At 49.4% G+C, this 12416-nt stretch overlaps 1 protein-coding gene, 1 non-coding gene and 1 pseudogene across 10 annotated transcripts in view; 1 reads left to right on the top strand and 2 right to left on the bottom strand.

Annotated features, from left to right (window-relative positions):
* The window catches only part of LOC126525087 (cholesterol transporter ABCA5-like), a 201818-nt gene that overhangs the window by 109968 nt on the left and 79434 nt on the right, over window positions 1-12416 (top strand). The window lies entirely within an intron of this gene.
* TRNAE-CUC (transfer RNA glutamic acid (anticodon CUC)) lies at window positions 2310-2381 on the bottom strand. The gene has a single exon. It is a non-coding gene; the product is annotated as a tRNA-Glu (tRNA).
* The window catches only part of LOC140216298 (uncharacterized), a 21327-nt pseudogene continuing 14590 nt past the window's right edge, over window positions 5680-12416 (bottom strand).

Raw genomic sequence — 12416 nt, 5'->3', positions numbered from 1 at the left:
AGGAAGGAATGCATAATATGATAACCGAACCAGTAGCTCGGTCCCCCCAATGAGTATCGATAACTGTTTTCTTCACGAGGTTTCTTCACATTAGGTTTGAACATACAGCAGTTTGCGAATTGTAGCCGCGGGCACTTCGCAAGGCGGATTCGTTCGGAGCGAATTCTCAGGGTGGCACCAGTTTCGAAATATGAATTGCCGAACTTTGCGAATAAATACATAGGCAGCCCCGTAACTTCTATGCTTCGATGCGTAAAGCGACGATTTGTTAAGGAAGTAAATAGGACGGCAGTGCAGATTTACCGCAAGTTTGATTGCGCATATTTCGAAAATGGTGTCATCCGCACAATTCTTATCAAGTTGATTTGTCTCGCAATCGACGAGTCCACGAAGACAGACGAGACACAAAACGCGAATTGCGCAGCACTACAGTGCTTGTTCTAGGTGGTGTTAAGTGTACTCTAGAACGCGGGGAGGGTGTTGTTGGAGGAGAGGGGCAAGCGGGTATTGTGTGGACACAGCTGCTACGCGTGCTTCTCACTGTTACTCAACGACTCACACAGCAGGTTGCAGAAGGAATTTCACTGGCATGCGAATGATGTCGCCGTAAGCTGAACTAAATCTAACAGAACAAACGCTACACAGTGGTGAGGTGGTGGCAACATGACTGACAGAAGGTCCCGGTACCCTTCCGCGGTCTGTGGGACTTCCTGCACTATACTTCTGTGTGACACGCTTGCAAATAAGGCTGTTATTCTACATATTCCACATCAGGACGCGTACCTCTGATCTTTGTGTAGCCCCAACTCGCATCGAGCCATATATCATCGTTATCTGTCTTTAAATGTGTACTTGTGGCACATCAAGGCTCCTTGATATTCTCACGTGGTGGTGACGTTGAAGAACACAGTAGCAACACTGTGAACGACAAAAACTAAATTTTATTGGGCGAACCTGTGCCCACAAGACAGGCTAGACTTATAGCACAACGATAGCGGCAAACACAGTCGGCGATCGGCGAAAGTCTGATCAGCGGGTCAAGCGCGTCGGCTTTTATACAGCAGTCGTCGAACGTTCCAGACTAATCGCTGGGACCCGCGCGTATTCCACAAAGTTCTACGCCATTCGCGTCAGGCGATGAAATCAGATACCATAAGGTTCGGCGACAACAGACAGCGGATAGAAGCGTCGATACCTTTCCAGAAACTTCGGATACATGCAGACGTGTCCCGCGCTGTGCGATAACATTTGTTAGGCGGCGAAACGTGGTCACCCGATAAAGATAAGTAAGTACGCGTGTCAATATGCTCTTGCGTTTCTGATATCATGGATACTACAACACCGTTGCGCAGTAGGTCCGGTATTTGTGCCTGTAAACTCCACTTTGCTGGCGCCATGCATGCATCCGTATTATTTGCTTGCTCGGCTACATCATTGTATGAACGGCTTCTGAAAAACCATCCGTCGGAGGCCATTTTGAATCTAATGCGAATCTTGAGGGATTTCCTGTAATATTCAACGCGAGTGATAAGCGATCGCCGCACGACGGAGGAGCGTGAAGCCTTGCTCAACGGCATCTTTGTATACATGGTCGGAACCCCAAGCCCCGAGCTGAATCGAGCTATCCCATCAGAATGGCGTCCACATCGCACACGTGCGTCAGAACCAGCAAGGAATGTTTACGGGAACACGTAGACGTATCTGGCACTGTTTTGAAACGACGACACATTCGGAAGTTACCAGCGTGCGCGCACGGCTGTGGCAGATAAGGAGATTCAATATGCCCAAACGAAAGAAGCGCCGAGATAAAGTTCACGAAGGTTGCAATGTGGGGCTTGTTGGTAACGCATCTCGAACAGCTTTACGGAGGCGCGATTAAAGGACAGGACAAAAGAAGACACGCAGGAACAGGCACAGCGCTAACCTTTAATCGCGCTACCATAAACCTATTCAAGAAACACAGAGATCCGCGAACAGAATATCCACTTCCGGATCACGAGTGGATCCTCGGCGAGATATGCCACCGTCCCTATGACGTCATTAATGACCTTGTCATGTGCTACAGAACCGTAAGAACCGTATCACAAAGAACAATCGATGAGCAAACGATGCCTAACGATTTACGTAGTGTCCCGTGGCACAGCGCATGCCGTCAAGACGTTGTGCCGACAGGAGAAAAAATATCGTCCTACAAAGAATGAAGCGCACCACGACTTCGTTAATATGGCGATTACATGTGATGCGATTTGATGTGATGCAAGGTGCGATTAAACTGAATGCGCGAGTTTAAAAAAAAAAAAAAAAAACTGTTCCGACACCGGGAATCGAACCCGGGCCTCCTGGGTGAGAGCCAGGTATCCTAACCACTAGACCATGCCGGAGTACGGAAGGTCACGGAAAACTGTTGGTATTGGTGCGGGACCAAGTCATCGCGACCTCGGTCGGAGGAGAAAACCGGTCTTGCCCGACCGGCTGGGAGCACTTCTGGCGCGAAGTTCAATACCGGTTATGGTGTGTGTGGCGCCATTCTTTGCACTACCTTAGGTGAGGTGCTTGTGCGTACTTGCGTGCGCTTGTGTGGGTACAAGGGTGGGCCACATAGCTCACTTATTGTCGGTTCACGTGTAGCTGGTCGCGTACTCTGAAAAGAAGGATAAAAAAGACGCTCTCGTCGAGCCACAAAAAGGTTTGATTTCGATCTATTCGTGCCTCTTAGTACGGTCATTTCCCTGAACCTGTATTTATTTATTTATTTATTTATTTATTTATTTATTTATTTATTTATTAGTCCCTAAACCACTTCTAATGTTGCGAACACTGCTAAATAAACACGCGCAACGAATACTGCGACGAGCATCATTAGCTAATATGGCAGCGCTAAACGCCGCCGAGAAGCCGCAAATTAAAAAAAAAAAAAAATCCGTGCTTCTCTCCGTGCTTTTCCGGTTCCTTCTCTCCACGCTGCGATGCCTGCAGGGTCCTGCGCGTGATGTTACCGTGACTGGAGCTTTAGACTGGTCGGTCGATGATGATGAGTTATCGACATCGCCTTTGAAACGGTGCGGTGACGGATAGATGCTCTATAGATGATTTTCATTCTAACACTTTTGTATACAACTCCTCAATCTTTTCTTTTTTTCTGCCTGAAAACATGTTTGTATACCTTGTACCACTACCAATGCGTGTAACGGAACCAGTCGTATCGATTTCTTCCCTGCTTTTTTTTTTCTTTCTCGCCAATACTCCGAACGTCTCTTGCTCATCTCGACTGCTAATACTGGTCGGCGCTTCCATCCACTTCAAGTTCAAGCGCTTCTGAGCCTTTACGTTACCTACGGGTCTCACCTACGGGTCTCACACCTTCTCAAAAAGTATTTCCGACCGTGAATCGAGCCCGGGCCTCCTAGGTGAAAGTCAGGCCGATCCTAGCCACTAGACCACGCCGCAGTCCATATAGCAGCGACGCTTCACATGACTATCTTTCTTTATGTCCGATTTTCAACCGTCTCCCAGCACATTCCTTCATCTTTTTTTCTGATACATGTGCTCTTGTTACTTTGATTTGTGAAATTAAGAACGGATAAGAACGTGGTGCTTAGCTTCCCCAAGCAACGTGCAGGCTACGAGAAACATTGTATTGGGGTGCTCCGGATTAATTTCACTCACCTGGGGCTTTTTGAACGCGCACCTAAATCGAACCGCAGCAGTGATTTTGCATTGCATCCCGATCGGAATGCAGCCGATAGTCGAACGCGCGACCTCGTGCTCGAAAGAGCAACGCCATATCCACCGAACCACCGCAGTGGGTATTCCATCTGTAGCACCCCGGTCTCTGCATTTCACGCAGGATCAAACCTGAAAAAAATGTGTCACTCATATTCGGAGCGAATTTAGAATGTTAGGATGAACCATCCTTTATGGCAGTTTTAATTGTTTGGAAAAAGATGCGACTTGAACCTGCTGCGCACTTGTAACCGAGGAACATTGGAACCTTATAAAAAGCTGGGAGCGACAGCCTCATCATATACGAGTTACGTTTACACTAACCGGATAAGATCAAGTCGAGTCGGCTTGTCGGGCTGAAATCCGGTCGTCGGATTCACGTGAACACTAGAGATCCGGATCGAGACAGAGTCGAGACGAGTTCGGTGAAAACCGCCTTTGAAAAGGGTTGGGCTGACTCGCACAACGCGCTTGGCAATGTGCTGTAAACGCGGTCGGGTCGGACTGAGTCAGTTCGACTTCGCGTCGAGTTTACGAAGCTACTAAATTGCTGAAGGCTAAGCAATACGATCGCTGGCATTATGAAACGTGCGTCGCTATAGCTCTAAGAGAAACGAGAAACCAAGCTCATAGTGCATAGTGCCACATTCCGTGCTTGTGTTTCGTCTTCATTAGCGTCGTATAACAGTGTTTCATAACGGCGGCCCCGGTCGTTCTTGACACTTCGTTGCACGTAATTTGGGCGAAATCGGTTTGCGGCGGTGGAAAATGAGGTGCGGTAAGTGTGACCGGATTGTAAGCGCCACGACAGGGTGAGGGCTGTCGTGCGTGCAGATCATAAAGCCACGAAGTCGTTCGCACGCATTGAGAAAAGCAGCAAGGTCACCGACGAGTGTAGGAGGGCCATCGCAGTCGGATGCTATCGATCGACCGTAAACATTGACGCGTGTTCCATCGCGTGTTGCCACCGCAAGTGCGGCGATCGCACATAATGCGCAGAACATCTGCTAGGCACGGAAGCGGACAGAGATTTCGCGTATTCCTGCTTTCTATAGCACTATATTCTTGAGATTGAAAACGCCTGGCAGCCGCTTTTGTATACAACGCTTGTATATAAATTTGGCACACTCTCTTAAACTAAGAGAGTTTTACAGCGAAGCTGTTTATGGCTAGGGTTCCGTGAAATTTTCATGTGTGCGAGCAAAAACTATCATCAGCAATGGCTCGTGTCACTGTTCGCGCGTTCCTCGTGGTCTTCATCCTCCACAGCTGGCTCCGTTGCCGCTCATCATGCCAGCGTTCCCATACTGCCCCTCCCTCTGCGCAGGCGCTGACGGCACTGGCCCACTGCCAGTCTGTGCGGTGATTCCGATGTCAAATTCTTTGACTCAATATTTCGCGAAATGAAAACACATATGTTGTAGGGTGAATCAGAAAGTCCTTGCGCCTATTTTTTCAGCCAAATTACGGCTGTAAATGCGAAGTGAACATTTCGATTCTCAGCAGTGGACCTTTCTTGGACCGGTCCGGCCTTATCTGCCGGTAGCTCCGCGGCACGGCGCTGCTATCAGTTGTTGAAGGTGTCGGTTATGCTCCACACGTCCACTGCGTACGGGCAACGAAGTGTGATTCGTTTTCTATGGCTTTGTTTGTCCCCATAAAGAAAAAGAAAGAAAAATAAAGTGGGGAAGCCCGCACCACCAACTAGGTATGGCAGGCGTAAGCCAATCAAAATAAATGAATAGGGGAAGTTCCCAATGAAAATTTATAGAAAAGCCAATTATTAAAAGAATAATACGGAGGCAAGCCTGTAGATATTTAGAAGAAAATATTTAGCACGATGAAGAAGAGAAGTAGTCAGGCGCATGTTGGAAATTGTGCTCCTGATAAGAATCCAACAAACCCCCCCAACCACCCACCCACCGCTCCGGCTGCCATGCGCAGCACGGGCGAGATTTATTGAATACAGCGAATAAGCTTCAGCATGTCGACTGCCGAGTTGGCCCAGTTGTCGATGTGGCATGGCGGTGATGCTGCAGGTAGTAGCGGTTGGTACTCGAGTAGGCCGGAGTCAAACAGGTGTGCATCTGGAGTCAGCAAGATGGCCACACGATGGGGCAGGAGCAGTAGGTCTCGCAGATGACAGAACAGGAACATCAGGCACCCAGAAATGCAAAGGCCGTCGCCTGGGGTTCAGGTATGTTGGTGAGGACAGCAGGGCACGAACAGCTCAGACGTCGAGGAATGAAGGCCAGGTAGGTGGAGCTGATGCCATAATCTGCACATGTGGCTAATGATAGAGAGTGAGACAGGGGAAAGGGCATACAAGGAACCAGAGATGATTATGTAGGCAGGGAAAGGAAAAGGCGGTACCACGAAATGTTGAAATAAAAGTATACAAAAAGAATGATGACGCATGTAGCTAGAGCCAGCTGGCACGGGGAAGCCCCGCCAATAGTAGGCTTAAGCAGTGCATTTGGCAGAAGCAAACATGCAAAAGCAACGTGATTGAAAAGAAGAAATAGAGTGAAGAAATGAAGTAGTGGAGTTATGAACCGTCAGGAGTACGAGGAGGAGGAGGAGAGGAAGGGGAAACCGAAAGAACTGCTAGGCGCGCGAGACGCAGAAGTAATGCTCGTGAGCGTCGAGAGAGTAATAAGCCAGCATAAGTGGCTGGAGTCAACGAGTCCACGTGAGCGTCGTCACACAATGCCCGAACGATGTGCGCAGTGTTCGGGCAGGAGGTAAAGTAATGGGATACGTCGGCGCACACAGCGCCACACGTACACACGTTGGAAGCGTGGAGATTGAATCGATATAGGTACGAGACGAAATGACAATGGCCAGTAAATAAATGGCTCAGAAGTTTATTTGGTGGAAACCAACGAGGTATGTCGGCTATATCCGGAACCCAGGGGTATAGTGGAGTGTCAGTACCCTCGCGGTGCCAGTAGGAATTCCATTGTGACCGCGCGATGCGGCGAAAGCGCGCGCGCACCGTATTAATGGACGCCGTCGCAACGCGGAGGAGTCCCGTGCGAGCCGCTGACGTTGCAGCGGCATCTGCCAACTCGTTGCCTACGACGCCCCTGTGTCCAGGGACATGGTGTAGGTATGTCCGCCGGCCCTGACGATCGAGCAAGCTGAGGGTCTGTTTGCATGCCCATATGCAAGTGTTGGTGTCTCGAAGATGCGCTATGGCGGACAATAAGGAGAGGCAGTCGGTATAAAGATGGACTGGAGCGCAGGTTGGTAATGAGACTATGTACGCTAGCGCCTCGGCTAAGGCGACAGTCTCAACGCTATACGCACATGTTGCGTTGATGACTCTGAATTTACGGACGGCCGACAAGCGACCGGTCGGGTTAAATACAACAAATGCCGCCCCCGCCGAAATACTCGTGTACGCGCCATCAGTATAGACGTGGAAAGCAGAGCGGGTGGCGATGCGAGCAGCTCCTGCGGGGGAGAGCCGCGTCAACGTGAAACGGCAAACGTCGCGCGGATGGTGGGTCCAACGAGTAAACGAAGAGTCGACCTCGCTAGGGTGAAACGTGACACACCCATAATGCGTGACCTGGCGGAGCGTGAATAAAGAAAACTCCGCGTTGAGGCGTTCTAGGTCAATTGTAAGAGGCGGACAGCGGGCTAATATCTGTAGGGCGGAGGTCCTGGTGGTATGGTAGGCGCCGGTTAATGCAATTAACAACGAGCGTTGCACCGATAGGACACGCGTTTGCAGATGTGTTGTCGGGAAAGGCGGCCACCATACAGGGGACGCGTATGCAATCGCAGGCAGCAGAACCTGTCTATATAAACGGTGTAAAAGTACAGGGCGCAGCATAAAATGCATGCGAACAAAAGTTAGTAATCGAGTAACCAATATCTCGGCTTTTGTCTTAAGAAAATCAACGTGGGCGTGAAAGTTTAGTTTGTTATCAAAGACCACGCCGAGAAGTTTAATGTGGTCCTGATGTTTTAGAAAAGCGCCATCCAATCGGATAGACGGACGGCGCTTTGATGTACCAATGTGCCCGTTGTTGAAGAAGACAAAGAAAGATTTTGACTCGCTAATTTTGACCTTGTTTTGCCGGGCCCAATCGCAAATCAAGGTTAAGACAGATTCCGCTAAAGCCTGCAATTGCAAGCGCGACGAGCCAGAGAGCAATACAACTGTATCATCAGCGTAAGCCTGTATGTGGACGCCCTGTGGTAACGGGAGACTGAGTAGTGAATGAATTATTAAGTTCCAGAGTAGAGGGCTTAGTGGCGAACCCTGTGGACTGCCGATGGAAGGGCGAGCCGTTATGTCTCCAGTCTTACAGCGGAGTACGACCGTCCGATCCGTAAGAAAGGACTGGAGGTTTTCTATGGAGCAAGGGACGAATGCCCATCGAAATCCACAGGGAAATGCAGCCCACATACGGACAGAGGTGTCCCGCTTTGAGAATTGTGGGGTGGTGGTGTTGTGAGCTCGCAAAAGGCCGTGAAGACTTGCATGGCAATGAGTGTTCGGGGAGGCCGCGCACGTCGCTGACTGATAGCATTTCACTGGGAGAGTCGCCATACAGTCCGGACCTCGCCCCTAGTCACTTAACGTTTTCGGCCCGCTGAAGAAATTCATGGCAGGACAGCGATTCACCTGCAACGATGAAGCCAAGACAGCAGTCGGACGGTGGTTCCACAGCCAGCCGGACGAATTCTACCGCAGGGGCTTCTCGTATTTAGTGCTTCGATGGGACATATGTCTGAACCGGTGTGGGGACTATGTGGGAAAATAGTGTAAGGCACGTAGAATAGTACGTATATTGTAGTTACCTGCATGTACCTTATCTTGGCTAATAAAAACTAGGGGCTAAGACTTTCTGGTTCGCCCTCGTATATAACGAATGCATAACACGAATGAAAGCGAATGTATGATGATGATGACAAAATGTATTTATTAAGGGATGGCGCGAAGGACTATAATGGGGAATAGGAAGAGGAGGGGGGAGGCGTATTCAGAGCCGTCCTAGAAGCTGCGCGTCCTTGGCGAAAGCCAAGAGTGAGTCCAGAATGGCCCTGTCGGAATCCATCGAGCCAGTTGCTAGTCTAATCCACTCCTCGTAGGACGACACTCGCACCGCCCTCAGGTGGTGGTCCCGCTGCTGAGCGTGTCGCTGACACTCCCAAAACAGATGGGCTGCGGATGGCCGCGTGGCCATGTCGCAGTCAGGGCACCTGTGTGGCGTCTGGAGCGCTTCTTGGTCCGCGGAGGATGTATAAAAATAAATGTGTGCACGTACCTTTCGTCATGATGACAAACCGGTCAAGATAATAAATTTGTTCGTAGCTTTGTCCAAAATTCTATGTCGCCTCTTTGTCGGGTGCTGCACAGCTTCGCTCGTCATCCACCTTTATAGAGTGGAATGGTTCATGTTTTGTTTTGTTTTTTTGTTGAGAACGAAGTTCGTTAAAGAGAGGAATACCCACACACTGGCGTTCTGTCGGAGAGTCTGACGATGTAAACAAGTTGCTGAAAAGTTTAACGTCCGGTGTCAGGGACCACGACAAATACGAAGTGCACAGGCCCGTGAAGAACTGCGGAACAAGAAAGAAAAAAATAGCGGTGCGAACGATTGTCTTCGGGAGTACGTGTACAGGAAATAGGACAACCGAGCACACTGCATACATTGAAGCGATTTCAAGCACCCGTGTAACGCCTTAATGTTAGAGCGAAGGTCAATTTATGTCCACCACACCATGGACGAAAGCCTCTCCCGTCGATCTCCAATTGCCCTCTGTCTTGCGCCAGCTTTCACCATCTTATGCCTGCAAATCTTCTAATTTCATCACACCACCTAATTCTAAATATACTCGAATATACTGTTTACTCGAGTATACCTTCCTGTCTGCTCATTACCTGACCAGTTCAGGTCCACATTTTTTCCTTCAATGTCTATCAGAATCTCAACTACATAATATCTCAAATAATGCCCCAATGCTCATGCACCTGTTAACGTTACGCACCATTTCCCATTAAATCACTCGTTTTAAGCTTCTGTATCGTGCGAGTTTCAGCCCCCACATCATAATGGTATTGTCAGTGTGCACTGATCGTGCACTTTTCTTTTAATGACATCGGTAAACTGCTATTCACGACTTGGGGCTGCCTTCCATAGGCGCTCCAACCGTCGTTTATTCGACTAGTGTACCCTTGCCCGAGAATGCACTTACCTAGCTCATGTAATAGCAGAGGATCCTGGTCACAAGAAGGAACTTTCTAGTCGAATAAACAAGGATACCAATGCAAGTCACGAACAGCAGTTATTATTCACAGCTTCGCGAGCCTGTGGCAGCCATTCACGAACTTTCGTTAACTTGCCGATCTAATAAACACTACCTTAAACTAGCGTAGAATAATCTTCAATGCTACCGTTTGACATGTCCCGTTCCGGTCTTCAATCGTTTGTCGTAAGCCGAATATTGATGGCGAAGTCGTGAATCACAGGCTGAATAATAACAAGAGCGTGCGACGTTTTTTTCCCCCGTAGCCGGGTACAGGTGGACGGCTCGGGCGAGGCGTGCGCGTTTAGACACGGCACGGGCGCTAATTGATGGAGCACGGCGCCGGAACAACAGCGGCAGCATCAGTTTTTATCCGCGGCACCGGCCTCTTCGACGAGTGACGGGTGCGGTAGTCGGTGGCTCGGGAGACCCAGTGCCAAAGCGCTCTCTCTCTCTCTCTCTCTCTCTGTCTCGAGGCCACTGCTGCAGGTCTCCCCAAGGTCTTTCCCCCTCCATTTCTCTCGCCCTCGTACACACGACGCACGCCCACATGCCGTTTTCCTCCCGGAAATAGCGCACGCCCTGGGAGAGCGCACGCTTGAAAGGCGCTGCTGCGGCGGAAGTGCGCCCACGCTTGGAATGTACTTAGCCGCGCGCGTAAGACGAAAAAAAAAAATTAACAAGAAAATGGTGGAAATATGGGGAGAGAGAAAGAAACCGGGGAGGGGTGCGGCATACCGGCGTCTCTTCTCGGACTAATTTTCATCGTCGTAAACTTTTTTTTTAACGATATTTCCGTCCGACCTTCGTTGGGATTGTTTTCTATCGAAACACGAACGAGCTTGAGTGTTCTTTCTGCTACACTTTTTTTCTCTCTTTTTTGCCTCTTTCATACTTTTTTAAACCTTCATCGTGAGGGAATGCTATGCTGGTGCCAGTGGGTATGTACGTGGACGCCGCAGTGGACAGAGAATGGCCTGCCCACCACGTTTATAATACGAGACACGCGGGCTTCGCCAACGAGTGCCTCTCGAAATCGGAATGAGTAAGTGATTTGGGGTTTGTTTTGCATTTCTGGGACCTCGCAGGAAGCGCTTGCGGGCAACTAGGGGGAGGAGGAGCTCGTTTTTATAAAGGCACACATCCCTCAAGTCCAGCCGGTGCTCCAGGTACATCAGGATTGTCTTAATCGATCAATCAGAGCATACTCCTCCACTGTCTCTGTTTTTTAAGGTGCCATTCATTTTTCAAGAGCTGAAATGCGCCTGGGATTAGAGCAACGGCCATCTTGTTCCGTGTGTTCTCGCTCGGCTCGCGAGAGGGTTTCCCGATTTGATAATACCTTGGATGACAAAGTGTTACGGTAACCTGCGTAAGTCTGAAGCCACCAGGGGCTTATGTGTACTCAGAAAAAGACAATATATGCGTTTTGTCGCCACTCTTCGATTATTTGTACTACCGTGCCGTAAGGAAACGCGAACGCGGAAAGACTTTCTTTTTTTTTTTCTCTTCACACTCCCCAGTGTGTGCACCACACTGATGGGCTTTGCTTGCAGGCAGAGATGCTCAGTTACGGGGCTAGAGTAGCATTCTGCTGCATTACCACTCGTGGCAACTTGAACTAAGTAAAATGCGTTTTTCTCTACTTCTTCTTTACTCCGTTTCTTTCTCGTTTATTCGATCGTGATAGCGTTTGCGCAGCCAACCTGACGTGACCAGATCGCCGGCCCCATTGGCATCGTACAGGCTTTTTAATGGTCCACGAATAGGAAATGCGTCCCTCTGCCGGAATATTCGCAGCCTACACCTGAACCGTCTTTCACTTTAACCACTTGCGCTCTGCTCGTTCGCTTGCGTCAGTGTAGTATACGCTTTATTATTAGGTAACATATGCGACGTTATTGTGACATTATTATGACATTATTGTAGCGGGGGTACACTATAGCGATAGATGCCTTAGTGTCGTTGCAATCGCACGCGTCAGTTAAGCATGTCAAAACGTGAATGCTTATAGAATGTGCTGGATCATAGTATAATGGTTGCGATTGTACGTAACTGCCCATCGTGTTGGCGTCAGTTAAGTTCTCGAATAAAGCGAAAGAGAACAATTCACGGAATCTGCCTGAAGTTGTGAGCCTTCCACGATCTTGTCACCAGCGCGTCAAGTTCCTGTTTCGCTACATTGTGTTATGGCGGCTAGATAGGAAGGTGGCAGCACCGGCGGCCGCGGAGCGTAGCAGTGAATCATACCAGCAGCCGCGGAGCTGCTGTCGGTGCTTAGATCGGCCTGTACTGGCGCGGCGTCCTGGGTGAGCGCGCTGCAAAGGCCGACGCTCGACGTTGTTCTGCAAGAAAGATGGAAGCGACGTGCGCACTGTGCCCATGGTGCAAATGCAGGCAAAACGTGTAAGACATGTTGTAAGAAA

Source organism: Dermacentor andersoni, chromosome 3, assembly GCF_023375885.2.
Source record: "Dermacentor andersoni chromosome 3, qqDerAnde1_hic_scaffold, whole genome shotgun sequence".
NCBI lineage: Eukaryota > Metazoa > Arthropoda > Arachnida > Ixodida > Ixodidae > Dermacentor > Dermacentor andersoni.
Note: the sequence above shows the minus strand (reverse complement) of the source record. Positions and strands in the feature narration are given on the sequence as shown.